Source organism: Zea mays, chromosome 1 (assembly GCF_902167145.1).
Source record: "Zea mays cultivar B73 chromosome 1, Zm-B73-REFERENCE-NAM-5.0, whole genome shotgun sequence".
Classification (NCBI taxonomy): domain Eukaryota; kingdom Viridiplantae; phylum Streptophyta; class Magnoliopsida; order Poales; family Poaceae; genus Zea; species Zea mays.
This window is the reverse complement of record NC_050096.1, coordinates 152,046,525-152,061,060: the sequence shown is the minus strand read 5'-3', so window position 1 is coordinate 152,061,060 and position 14,536 is coordinate 152,046,525.

Below are 14,536 nucleotides of genomic sequence, written 5' to 3'. Positions count from 1 at the left end.
GCGACCGAGCTCTCCCTCGATCGTTTCCCGCTTGGTGATCTTGGTGAGTTCATCACCCTCGTGCGCGGTTTTGAGCACGTCCCAAACTTCCTTGGCGTTCTTCAATCCTTGCACCTTGTTGTACTCCTCCCTACTTAGAGAGGCGAGGAGTATTGTTGTGGCTTGGGAGTTGAAGTGCTCGATTTGGGCCACTTCATCAATATCATAATCTTCATCCCCTACGGATGGTACCTGTACACCAAACTCAACGACATCCCATATACTTTTGTGGAGTGAGGTTAGATGAAAACGCATTAAATCACTCCACCTAGCATAATCTTCACCATCAAAAGTTGGTGGTTTGCCTAACGGGACGGAAAGTAAATGTGTATGTTTAGGAACGCGAGAGTAGCGTAGGGGGATCTTACTAAACTTCTTGCGCTCATGGCGCTTAGAAGTTACGGAGGGGGCGTCGGAGCCGGAGGTGGAAGGTGATGAAGTGTCGGTCTCGTAGTAGACCACTTTCCTCATCTTCTTTATCTTGTCGCCACTCTGATGCGACTTGCGGGAAGAAGCTTTCTTCTCCTTCCCCTTTCCCTTTTTGCGGGACTCTTCCGATGAAGCCTTCTCGTGGCTTGTAGTGGGTTTTTCGTCGGTCTCCATCTCCTTTTTGGTGTGATCTCCCGACATCACTTCGAGCGGTTAGGCTCTAATGAAGCACCGGGCTCTGATACCAATTGAAAGTCGCCTAGAGGGGGGGTGAATAGGGCGAAACTGAAATTTACAAAGTTAATCACAACTACAAGTCGGGTTAGCGTTAGAAATATAATCGAGTCCGCGAGAGAGGGTGCAAAACAAATCGCAAGCGAATAAGGAGTGTGACACGCGGATTTGTTTTACCGAGGTTCGGTTCTCGCAAACCTACTCCCCGTTGAGGTGGTCATAAAGACCGGGTCTCTTTCAACCCTTTCCCTCTCTCAAACGGTCCCTCGGATCGAGTGAGCTTCTTCTTCTCAATCAAACGGGAACAAAACTTCCCCGCAAGGGCCACCACACAATTGGTGCCTCTTGCCTTGGTTACAATTGAGTTGATCTCAAGAAAGAATCAAAGAAGAAAGCAATCCAAGCGCAAGAGCTCGAAAGAACACAAGCAAATCTCTCTCACTAATCACTAAGGCGTTGTGTGGAATTTGGAGAGGATTTGATCACTTGGGTGTGTCTAGAATTGAATGCTAGAGCTCTTGTAAGTGGTTGAAGTAGAAAAACTTGGATGACTTGAATGTGGGGTGGTTGGGGTTATTTATAGCCCCAACCACCAAACTAGCCGTTTGGTGGGGCTGTTTGTCGCATGGTGCACCGGACAGTCCGGTGCACACCGAACAGTGTCCGGTGCGCCAGCCACGTCACCAGGCCGTTGGGTTCCGACCGTTGGAGCTCTGACTGCTGGGCCCGCCTGGATGTCCGGTGGCACACCGGACATGCACTGTAGAGTGTCCGGTGCGCCACATCGCGCGTGCCTGACTTCTGCGCGCTCTGGCGCGCATTTAATGCCTCTGCAGGTGACCGTTGGCGCGAAGTAGTCGTTGCTCCGTTGGCTCACCGGACAGTCCGGTGCACACCGGACATGTCCGGTGAATTATAGCGGAGCGAATTCCCGAAGCTGGCGAGTTCCAGAGACGCTCTTCCTTGGAGCACCGGACACTGTCCGGTGTACACCGGACAGTCCGGTGAATTATAGTGGAGTGCCTCGGGATAACCGAAGGCAGCCCTGGTCGGTGCGCCAGACCAGGGCTGCCTTCGGTTATCCCTTGCTCTCTTTGTTGAACCCAATTCTTGGTCTTTTTATTGGCTAAGTGTGAACCTTTAGCACCTGTATAACTTATACACTAGAGCAAACTAGTCAGTCCAATTATTTGTGTTGGGCAATTCAACCACCAAAATCAATTAGGAAATAGGTGTAAGCCTAATTCCCTTTCAATGTTGAATACTTCACCAAGTGGATCGAGGCAAGAGTAGTTTCCATCATAACAACAAAAATGGCACAAAAGTTTTCTGGCAGAACATTGTCTCTCGTTTTAGGGTACCTTCCAAGTTGACAGTGGACAATGGGAAATAGTTTGACAACCAAGACTTCTAGGACTTTTGTGCCTCCATAGGGACAAAGGCAGTATTCGCATCTATCTACCACCCACAGTCCAACGGAGTCGTAGAGCGCGCAAACGGAAAAATCTTCACCAAAATTAAAAAAGCTCCTCGAGGATGGAAGCGTAAATGAGCATATCAACTACCTGGAGTGCTTTGGGACTAAATACAATCGAATCCCATACAACATGCTTTACACCATTTAGACTAATGTACGGAGTCGAAGCAATGACTCCGCAAGAACTCAAATACGAATCACCTCGATCAGACCCTAGCACAGTCCCATACGTCGATGAGCTGGCAACAAAAGACCCGCTTGATGGAGACAAAGTTCAAGCCCTCAACACCCTAAACAAATACCAAGCAGCAACAAAAAGCTGGAGGGACAAAGTTGTCGTCTTCAAAGAATTCCCAGAAGAGATCTCGTCCTTATAAGAACATCACAAACGGAGTCAAAGGGCACACTCGAACCAAAATGGGAAGGCCCATTCTTAGTTAAGAAGAAGACATCCCAAACTCATACATGCTATCAAGCAAGACAGGTGTGGACCTTGAACATTCATGGAATGTAGACAACCTATGGAAATATTATTTATAAGATGTCTAGTAGGGTCTTCGCGCCCTTGTAGGCTTCCACTCTTTTCCTCGCAATGGGGGTGAGGTTTTTAACGAGGCGGAACCATGTAATAATAAAAATAGGAAATCCCCCTATCAGCAGAACATCAAGAAATGTCGAAAAGGTCCTCGTAATAGCCTTCGATATTCGACATCAAATGGTCACCATGACGATACAAAACAAACCATCGTTGACGACAGGCCGTATCTGAGTAAAAGTCGCCTAAGGGTGTAGTCGGATAAGCACGATAAATGTGCAAAGTCAACCTGTATCTGAGCAAAAGTCGCCTAAGGGTGCAGCCGGATAAGCACGATAAATTTGGAAGTCAAACCGTATCTGAGCAAAAGTCGCCTAAGTGTGCAGTTGGACAAGCACGGTAAATGTGCGGAGTTAGACCGTATCCGAGCAAGAGTCGACAAAGGGTTCAGCCGGATAAGGACGATAAATGTGCAAAGGAAAGATGTATCTGAGCAAAAGTCACCAACGGTGCAATCGAATCAGTAGCACAAAAATACGAAGACAACATCTTGAGCCATACCTTCACATTCTTCATCGATCGCCAAAGGGGGCGAGGGCAGCGTTTCATGTAATTTATTGTCGATCGGCGACATGCAAAAAAAGCAAGTGAAGCTCGTTACAACAAAACCACCCACAAGCGGCCCAAACGCATATAAGAAACACGAGTTTATACCTCAGCTATCCCGACACTCCCTTTTCGAAAGCAGACCAAACTCCTTATAATCAAACAAGAGCATTTCAAGTTCTTCACCAAAAAACAAACGCCTAATATCGTCTTCCCGAAGACACGCCTCATCGGTCTGGTTCATCAGGAATTCCTGAACGGCTGACTTCAATCCCACCAGTGCATTGCTCTTCGATGGACTTCTTGTTGCTATCATTGATAAAGCTACCCCGAACCAGGCCTCAGATGCTTTCGAGTAGCTTTTTGTTTCCTTTTCCCACGCCCGAGCGGCACTACATCTTTGAGATAAGGGGAGCCGACGACACTTCGTCTTAAAGCGCAAAAAATCCAAATCGTCTTTGAGATTCGAAGACTCCTTAGAGCCAAAAATCTTGCACAAATGCTTAGAGTCCACCAAAGGACTATGAGTCTGTGACAACCAAGAGGAGAAACAAAGACAACATCTTCACTTTTTGAAGTATCAGAAATAACAATAACCTCCTACAGGCCCAGACTTTAGAACATGTGCAAGCACCTAGGAAGTTTGTCAGTCTCATTCCCTTCACCCTCACAGCAAAAGTCCTCAAAAGAACCCCCAGCCCCAAGTTTCCTAAACTTGCTCCATATTCTTCGAGGTGTCGTCCTGACGCGAGGGCTCATGCGCCTTCAAGCTTGACGCCTGCGCAACAGCAGGTCGAACCCCGTGTCCGAGTCATTGGAGTCACTAGCCTCTGCCACCAAACGCGTCTGTCAAACAAACACAAACTCATCCTACACAAATCTATCCCCAAAAGCAAATCAATGAAAAGCATGAATCAATTTTAATCACCTGTTCGATGTCCCGACCGGACCTCTCCTTCACCATGGATACACCGTGCGGCCCCCACATCCAGTCAAACAATACATCAGTAGTTAACTCCACTGTGCGATTACCCCCAACATTGTATACAATATGATCGAAGTCCTTGTTAATATATCCAAGCGGCTCAAAGTGTCGGCAGCCCTCGCGCGCAAGAGCGTTTAGGGTGCCTTCATGGGTAACCATTGTAGAATACCCCATCAGGCCCTAACCACGATGGTAAGACTACCAAGTTCCTCTTTGATCCAGCCAACGAATCGCTTGCCAACGTCAGCTCCCTCCTCATCAAGCGAAGCTGTGCATGCTCCAAATTCACGATAGGCATCTGCTCACCTTACCGCGTACTTTAGCATCACCCTCCGTTGACTTTGTTTTCAAATCATCTAGTTCAGAAGACAACTTGGCTGACTCCTTGTGGGCAGCATCAGCTTCTGCTCGGCAGTACGATGCAGTTGCCTTCGCTTTGTCAACTTTACCCTCAAGTTGCGCCACCTTTTCAGCAAGTTTATGACTCTTGGCTTCAGACTTCAGTCGTGCATTTCTCCCATTCCCACTCAGTGTTTTTCTGTTCGAAGCCTTTCCACCTTCTGTTGCGGCCCTTTCACCTCATTTTTCAGTGATGTCTTGGAGGCCACGTAGCCCTCGACGCAACATAGTCAGCAAAAGCTAGGGGTTGCACAAGCCAATGACACAAAAATATAACAATATATCAGTCATGGTTTATGCAAGCCGATGACACAAAAGACTAAACCTCACATAGCGAAGCTGCTCCCCCATAGCCTTCGCCACCCCAGCAACCACTAGTGTGTCGTCCATAGCCCTTTGCAGTGTCGCGACTCGCGACAGCCGCGCCAGCGACCGCACTCGATGTAGCACACCTCGGGTCCTCTCCAGTCTCAATAACCGAGCAAAACTTCACCCACGGATGCTCTGTTGCCACGACAACTACTTTGAGGGGCTCGCTGTGTGGTTTTGCCACCAAGCTCATCCCTCCATCTGTGCACAAAAAAAGAGCGCAAAGTTAGAACCAAAACACAATAATAATTTGCCCGTCAACAAAGAAAAAAAAATAAAAAAAATACCAGCGCCAGCTAGCCTGACAGACGAAGGCTCATCGCTAACCAAGACCTTGACCATATAGTCATAAACCGACACGTCATCTACCCCTACGGCAGACACCGCCCCGACTTTGACCTCTAGTAGCACCTTATCAACCACCACCCCTTCAGTAGGCAGTGTCCTGGATGGAGGTGTTGGGGCGAAGGCGAAGACGCCATCCTTCGCTCGATGCCTTCGCCAGACTCGCTGCATCAACGGAGACAAGACGACTGGCAGACTCTACCCTTCGTCCCACGCGTCGTAGGACGAAGGCCTATGACGAGGTTGTCCCATCCCGTGACCTCGTCCAACATGGAGGCCCACGCGTGATCCGGCCCATTGTGGCAGGCCCTGCGTGGCCGCTACGCATTACGGGCCTAATTTGTAAAGGCTTCCCTGTAATTACAGTCTGTAACCCTGCTTTATGGGAATATTCTGGGGATAACCTGGGTGCCTGAGGGCACATGCGTCCTTAACTCAAGATGTTGGGCACTTAGGCACCTATAAATACCCCCGCACAGTGCCCTTGAAAGGCTAGATTAACAGAGCTATTGTCATCTCGAGTTAAAACCTTGTTTGCGTTGCTTTCACTCCCCCGTTGGATCAATTTGCCCAGGAGAGCAAGTTCCAACATTTGGCGCCCACCGTTCGTGCTACGAAAAAACCACCCGCGATGGCACCCAAGAGAGCTAGCTCGAAGGCTGACGAGGTTGCGAAGGCAGCACTACTGGCTGAGAAAAAGGGCAAGGCCCTTGTTGACACCACCCACCAAGAGGCCTGCGAAGACGACGCACTCAGCAAGAGGCAGCGCAACGAACAACCCACTCCCGAAGGCAGTCTCCGCACCTGCAGCTCTGGAGGACAACCGCAACTTCCCCTAGGCTTCGCTCCACCGGAGGGCGCGGACGCCACCGAGGACGGCGAAGTCATCGGCGTTTCAGCAGAAGAGCAGCTACAGCTGCGCGCCTTGCGCATCAAGAACCGCAACCTCCAGAAGCAAAAGGAGATCCTCGAGGCCAAGCGCCAACGTGTGTCTGCACAAGCCAAGGTGCGACAGATGATACGCGACGAAGAGCAGAAGGCTCAGGAGCTCGAACAAGAGATCGCGCTCATGCAGCGCGAAGGCCAACTCGGCCTGCAACACGGCCCACCCCTCCAACAGTGTGCACAAGTCGATAACCTGTACATCCCTCAGCGCGGCCACGCCATCCCACACGCCGCGGCATTCCAAGGTGTCAACTAACTTGACGAACGAAGTCCCTTGGCACCACACCTGCAAGTGTCACCATGGCCCGCCAACTTCAGGGCAGGGACCTATCCCAAGTACAACGGCAGCACTGACCCAGCACAGTATATCATGAGTTATCAGGTCGTCGTTGCCTCATCCGGAGGGGACGACGCCACGATGGCCAAGTCATTCATCATCGCCCTCGAAGGCCCAGCCCTCACCTGGTACACCAGGTTGCCCCCATTGTCCATCGACTCCTGGAGAAGTCTCTGGGACAAATTCTTGCTCAACTTCCAAGGGTACCGCCCAGACACCGACGCCTTGGCTGAACTTTCACTCTGCAAGCAGCTGGAAAGAGAGACTCTGCGGGAGTACTACCGCAAGTTTCTGACCCTCAAGTCACAACTGCCTTTGGTTGATGACCAAATCGCCATCCACTACGCCATCAGTGGCCTTCGGGCCGACGTCCTTTACAGCCACTGCATCAGGGATCCGCCCAAGAACCTCCAGGAGTTGTATCAGCTATTTGAAAAATACGCCAGATCCAAAGAGCTCCACCAGCGCAAAGTCGAGTCTCAGAGGAAACCCAAAGACACTCCACAGTCCAGCTACACGTGGACGAGGCCCTCGCAGGCAGACTCCGGTCGGGACGGCCGCAATCAGCAGCAGGTGCACAACATCGCCAACCAGCACCCCGCTGGCGAGGCCCCTCGCCGCCAGGAGTATCCCCCCCAGGGCCACGAAAACGGAACTCGTGGTCGGGGCCAGGGACGTGCGCAATAGCCGCGCAGATTTTACTGCCTGTTCCACGGCGAAGACTGCGTCCACCCTACAAGAGACTGCCCAAAAACGAAGGCCACCAGAGACAGGATGGCACGGGCGCAACCAGCCGACAACCCTAGAGTTGTCGCTCACACATATCAGCAACCCCTCAGCCATACAACCACGGCCCCGCTCCGCATCCACCGCACCACGCATACCAACACCACCAGGAGGTACAAATCGTACCTCCCCCACCCCACCTCCACACCAGCAACAGCAAAACATCCACCACCCCAACCACCCCCAAGCCCCAAAGCAAGAAGACTTCGCCGATCAGCCGTATCGCGGAGTCATTCATATGATCACTGGGGGGTCCAGTGCCGACTTCGACACAAAGCGGCAGAAGAGGGACCATTACCGTAGCATCAACCACGTCGCCGTCACCGGTCCAGTCGTGCAGACAAAGTGGTCCCATGTGCCATTGACCTTCGACGCCCGAGACGTCGATCTGCGTAGCGCACCACACATCGACGCCATGGTTATCAACTGCAGCGTGGCGGGCTGGGACCTGCACAAAGTCTTAGTCGACAATGGCAGCCAGGCGGATATCATTTTCCTCCACGCCTTCGACCGCATGGGCATAAGCCACAGCCTGCTCAAGCCTTCAGACAACCCACTGTATGGCTTCGGCGGCAAGGGCACCTTTCCTGTCGGCAAAATAGAGTTACCCCTCTCCTTCGGTGTAGCACCCAATGCACGAAGTGAGCAAGTCACATTCGAAATCGTCGACATGGTGTACCCGTACAATGCCATAATGGGTCGCGGCTCCATCAACAAGTTTGAGGCAGCCATTCATGGACTATACCTGTGCATGAAGATCCCAGGTCCGCAAGGCGCCATCACAGTCTACGGTAACCAGCAGGCTGCGAGTAACATAGAAAGAGACTTCGTTCCCGGACAAAGGAACGTACACTGCCTCACGGCCCAGCGCGAGGTCCCCGAGTCTGCCAGCCCAACAGCCAAAGAACATGACAAGGCACAGCTGCAGAGCAACGACGGGACCAAGACTGTTCCCCTCGACCAGGCAACGCCCAAACAAACAGTCACCATCAGCGAAGACCTCACTTCGCATGACGAGGAGAGACTCCTCTGCTGTCTGTCCAAGAATAAAGACGTCTTCGCCTGGTCTGCCCTCGACCTGGTCGGATTCAGTCGCTCCATCATCGAGCACAGTTTGGGAATCGACCCTTCGGTGAGGCCGAAGAAACAGCGGCTGCGCAAGATGTCTGATGAGAAGACAGAAGCCGCCAAGGCCGAGGTGCATCGCCTGCTTGAGGCCAAATTTATCGAGCCAATTGCCTACCCTACATGGCTCGCCAACGTAGTGATGGTACAGAAGAAGAGCGACAGATGGCGAATGTGCATCAATTTCACCAGTCTTAACAAGGCCTGCCCCAAGGACAACTTCCCGCTGCCTCGGATCGACAAAATCGTCGATAGTGCGGCCGGGTGTGAAGTCATGTCACTCCTTGATTGCTTCTCTGGCTACCATCAAATATATATGAAGGAGGAAGACAAGGCAAGCACCAGTTTCATAACACCCTTCGGCACGTATTGCTTCATCAGAATGCCGGAGGGACTTAAGAATGTCGGGTCCACTTTCTCTCGGCTCACCAAAACGGTGCTCGAGAGCCAAGTCGGCAGAAACATATTCACGTATGTGGATGACATCGTCGTCGCCAGCAGAAGCAAGGAAGACCATCTGGCTAACCTCGCCGAAACATTTGCGAACATGCGGGACGCACGACTTCGCCTAAACCCCGAAAAGTGCGTCTTCGGCGTTCGCCAGGGGAAAATATTGGGCTACCTGGTGTCGCACCGCGGGATTGAAGCCAATCCAACCAAAATCCAGGCCATCATCAACATGACGCCCCTGCAGTCAGCCAGAGACGTCCAACGACTGACAGGCAGATTGGCCGCCCTCAACAGATTCATCTCCAAATCCGCAGAGCGAAGCCTCCCTTTCCTCAAAACACTCTGCGGCGCAAAAGACTTCGCATGGGGACCAGAGCAGGCGGCGGCCTTCGCTTCATTGAAGCAGTACCTATCAGAATTGGCGATTCTTACAAGCCTCGACCCCTCGCTACCCCTGTTGCTCTACGTCGCAGCTTCGCCACATGCGGTCAGCGCAGCACTGGTTCAAGAGCAGACTAGAGAGGGCACGATCAGGCAATGTCCAGTTTATTACGTCTCCAAAGTGCTCACAACATCAAAATGCAATATGATGGAACTAGAAAAGATCGCCTATGCAGTTGTTATGGCCTCACGCAAATTGCGCCATTATTTCGAGGCATTCAAGGTCCGGGTCACCTCAGATAGGGGACTCAGCGAATTGTTTAGAAACCCGGAGGCATCAGTCCGGATTGCCAAATGGGCAGCCAAACTCTCTGGCTACCACATCACATTTGAACCCAGGACATCCATCAAGTCACAAGTCCTGGCAGACTTCGTCGTCAACTGGACTGGGCCAATAACACAGCCGGACCCGTCCGCGGAGAAGGTGTGGACAATCCATTGCGACGGCGCATGGTGCCATGCGGGGGCAGGCACCGCTGCGGTCATTACTTCACCCACAGGGGTCAAGCACAGATACGCAGCACGCCTCAGCTTTGCTTTGGAGTCTGACAGATGCACTAACAATATAGCAGAATACGAAGCTGTCATCCTCGGCCTTCGCAAGCTAAGGGCACTTGGTGTCACCACCTGCATCATCAGAACAGACTCCAAGGTAGTCGCCGGCCAAGTCGAGAAAGACTACGCAGCGAAGGATCCCACACTTATGCAGTACCTCGCGGCTATCCGCAGTCTCGAGAGACAATTCAAAGGTTTTACATTGCAACATGTGGACCGAGCCAAGAATGAGGAGGCCGATGCATTGGCCAAGGCAGCCGCTAGAGGCGAGGCCCTGCCCTCCAACGTATTCTACCATGTGATCGGCACGCCAGCCGTCTGCAGCCCAGAGGGGCTCCAAATAACCAATGACAGCGAGGGCCACCGCATAGTCAACCTCATCATGACCGAAGACTGGCGGGCACCAATAACCCTGTTCCTGCAGGGGTACTATCATCCAACCGACATCAATGAGGCCAAGCGCCTCAAACATCGAAGCCGAGACTTCGCACTAATCGAAGGCCAACTTTACAAGAAGGGGGTCAGTCAACCCATGCTTAAATGTGTCACCGAGACCGAAGGCGTCCAAATTCTGCGCGAAGTCCATAGCGGGACTTGCGGCTCTCACGCAGGGCCTAGGGCCCTACCCGCAAAGGTGATCCGTCAAGGTTTCTACTGGCCCGCCATGATCTGCGCCGCAAATCGGGTCACAAAGTCCTGCGAAGCCTGCCAAAAATTTTCTCCACGCTCGGGAAGCCCTTCACAATTCACGAAGCAAATCGCCCACACGTGGTCTCTTCAGCGCTAGGGCCTGGACATTGTTGGGCCCCTGCCCACGGCCCAGGGGAACCTCAAGTTCACCTTCGTCGCTGTCGAGTATTTTACCAAATGGATCGAGGCGAGGGCTGTATCCACGATAACATCGAAGGCTGCCCAGAAATTCTTCTGGCAAAACATTGTTTGCCGCTTCGGAGTCCTGTCCGAACTCACAGTGGACAATGGCAAGCAATTTGACAGCCAAGACTTCAAGGATTTCTGCTTCTCCATCGGCACCAAGCTTGCCTTCGCCTCAGTCTACCACCCGCAATCCAATGGAGTTGTGGAACGTGCCAACGGTAAAATTTTTACAGCCGTCAAGAAAATGCTTCTCGATGACAAAAAAGGCAAGTGGGCCGACCTGTTACCTGAAGCGGTATGGGCACTGAACACGACTGAGTGCAGGGCGACTGGGTTCACCCCTTTTTGCCTTCTATATGGATTGGAGGCCATGACCCCACAAGAAATAAAATATGGGTCACCACGGACAGTCACGTCAGCCGTCCTCGACGTAGACGAGCCTACTTCGAAGGACCTCATCGACGGTGACCGCGTCTTCGCCCTACAGGCTCTAAACAAATACCAAGCCCAAACAACAGCATGGTGCGACCAAACAGTCATCTCGAGGGAATTCAGCGAAGGAGACCTCGTACTCGTCCGGACAGCTCGGACAGAGTCACGTGGCAAGCTAGAACCAAAGTGGGATGGCCCTTTCATCGTCAAGACGAAGGCGTCCCCCAGCGCGTACAGGCTCACAACGCCAACCGGCGAAGACTTAGAGCATTCTTGGAACATTGACAATCTTCGCAAAATTTTTGTTTGACTCCTTAGGGCCAGCTCGCCCTTGTAATTCACAAAACAGTTTTATTCCGGCACGCACTCTTTTCCTCCCAGGGGGTGAGGTTTTAACGAGGCGGAGCCATGTAATATACACGTGAAAAATCCCCCGCAAAAAATACGTCGAAAAAGACCGCATCAACGGTCTTCGGCATTCGACCAATACAAAAGTCACCACGAGGGGCTGCGCTGGCTACCCTCGCGTGCGACACTCCGCGCAAAAGTCGCCTAAGGGTGCAGCCGGACTAGCACAACAAGTGCGTAGAATCGAAGTCTTCATCAAAAGACTATCCGCGCAAAAGTCGCCTAAGGGTGCAGCCGGACTAGCACAACAAGTGCGTAGAATCGAAGTCTTCATCAAAAGACTATCCGCGCAAAAGTCGCCTAAGGGTGCAGCCGGACTAGCACAACAAGTGCGTAGAATCGAAGTCTTCATCAAAAGACTATCCGCGCAAAAGTCGCCTAAGGGTGCAGCCGGACCAGCACAACAAGTGTGTAGAATCAAAGTCTTCATCAAAAGACTATGCGCGCAAAAGTCGCCTAAGGGTGCAGCCGGACTAGCACAACAAGTGCATAAAACCGAAGTCTTCCTCAAAAGATTCCGTGCAAAAGTCGCCTAAAGGTGCAGCCGAACTAGCACAACGAGTGCACAAAATCGAAGGCACATTACATCCGTGCAAAAGTCTTCATCGAGAAACTGTCCGCGCAAAGACCGACTACATGCGCAGCCGGACCGACATAATAAACGTGCTAGACCAAGTGCGCAACGCCCCTATGGACATAGCCGGATGCGCGAAACCACACAGCCTCATCATACAAACTATAGTTACATACGTACAGCGAGGGCATCACACCTTACATTGGTTCAACCTTCGGAATGATACCCATCTCCCTATAGTTAAATAGCATTATCCTCAGCTCCTCACCCTAAAAAGACTTCGCAACTCCCCCTCACCTACACTCGCCCCAACCGGCGAGGACAACAATTCCCGCTTGCCAGCCCTGCCCACACGAAGCCGACCACCATCCACCTCACTCACTCTACGCTTCGCCACCACCCTTCGCCGCCTACGCCCAGCACTCGGACCAGGCAAAACTTCAGCATCCGTAACACACGGAGAAGCCTCCGCCGCAGCCACATCCAAGGCCGCAAAGTAATCCAAGTCCTCATCCAAAGACTCTTCCGTCCACACAACCGAACTCCCAGAGTCATCAAACTCAGAAAACTTAGACGTAGACTCATCCGATTCATTTCCAGCGACCACGGTCGAAGCCGCCACAAAATTAGCAGTAGCGGTTGCGTGCGCAGGCCCAGAATCCTGAACCTGCGCAGCAACCAAGGTTCAGTAACATAGACAAAATTCACTAACTACCCCACACCCACTAAGCCACCTGCGAAGACCCAGCCGCCGCCATGGGATCCTCTGCTGCCAGCTCCATCGCCGCCTTCGGGGGATCCTCCACCATCGGCACAGGGGCTGGCGACGAGCCTCCACCAGACACAGTAGACGCAGGGGAGCGAGGGAGCCTTCACCGGTTTCCGGGGGCGGTGCCGGGTCGACCTCAGCCTCGGGCACCACCGGGTCGACCTTCGCTTCAGGCTGCGCGCTGTTCAGATGTCCGAAGTCCTCCACGTCCTCGGCACGCGGCATCTACAGCAATAGCACACTGACTCAACAAACCCACGTGTACCCACATTCAACGACACGAAACAAAAGACAAACGTTACCTGTTCCCTCGCCCGGTCAGACCGCTCCCTAACCGCCTCCCGACCGTGGGGGCCCCACATCCGATCGAAGAGGGCCCCCACGGAATCCTTCACCACAGGGTCTTCGACCTTAAAAATTTCGCGCCCAAAGTCTTCATCGGATCGGTCGAAGCCCTCATAGTGACTGCACCCCTCGCGGGACAGCGCATTCATGGCCCCTTCGCAGGTGACGAGAGAGGCAAAGGACATGAAGCCCTCCACGATGGTCGGGAGTGCCAGCAATTCCTCTTGCAGCCACTCGAGGAAGCGAAGGCCCGCCTCTCGGTCGGGCACCTCGAAGTCAGCAGTCCGCACACCTAGCTCGCGGTATGAGTCCACGAGCTGTTTGCGCGTCTGCTCAACTTCCGAGCGCAAAGAGGCCTCGGCCCTCTCCATGCGGTCGTGCAGAGCGTTGAACCGCACCTCCCATTCCTCGGCGCGTTGGCTGGCGAGACTCCCCTCCACCCGCGCCAATTTGGCCTCTGCCTGCGCAGCCTGCGCCTCGGCGATGGCCTGGTTGGCCTCCCTCCTTTCCTCCACCAGCTGGCGCCGGAGGTTCGTCCTCTCGCCCTCCAGGGCGGCCACCTTCTCCGCCAGCCTGCGACTCTTGCTCTCCGCAGCCGACTTCTCCCGGACGGCGTCTGCGTGCTGCGCCCAAAGTCTCTCGACTTCGACAGACACATCTGCAGTAAGGGCACCCGACGCCACACGGTCGGCGAAGTCGGCCGCCTAACAGACACACATGAGACCATAATCCCCATGAAATCGGCAAACACCGAAGTCCAGCTCAACTTACTTGACTCAGCTGCTGCGACAACTGCTGCGACGCCTCCCTCACCCGGCGGGACATGGTGCCCGCTTCGTCCTTGCGGTAGTGGCCGCCGCAATCTCGCAGTCAGCACTGAAAGCGCCACCCTTCACCCCAAGCACAGTGGTTGATGCCGTGGTTGCCACCGCAGGCGGGACAACAACCAGTTGCCCCTCGCCCGACCCTGCAACGTATCACCAGTCAAAAAAATGCTTACCAACGAGATAGTCGTCCACGCTAATATTCGTGCCGAAGTCGGCAACGCGTTTCCCCGGCGAAGGCAGCTCCCAGA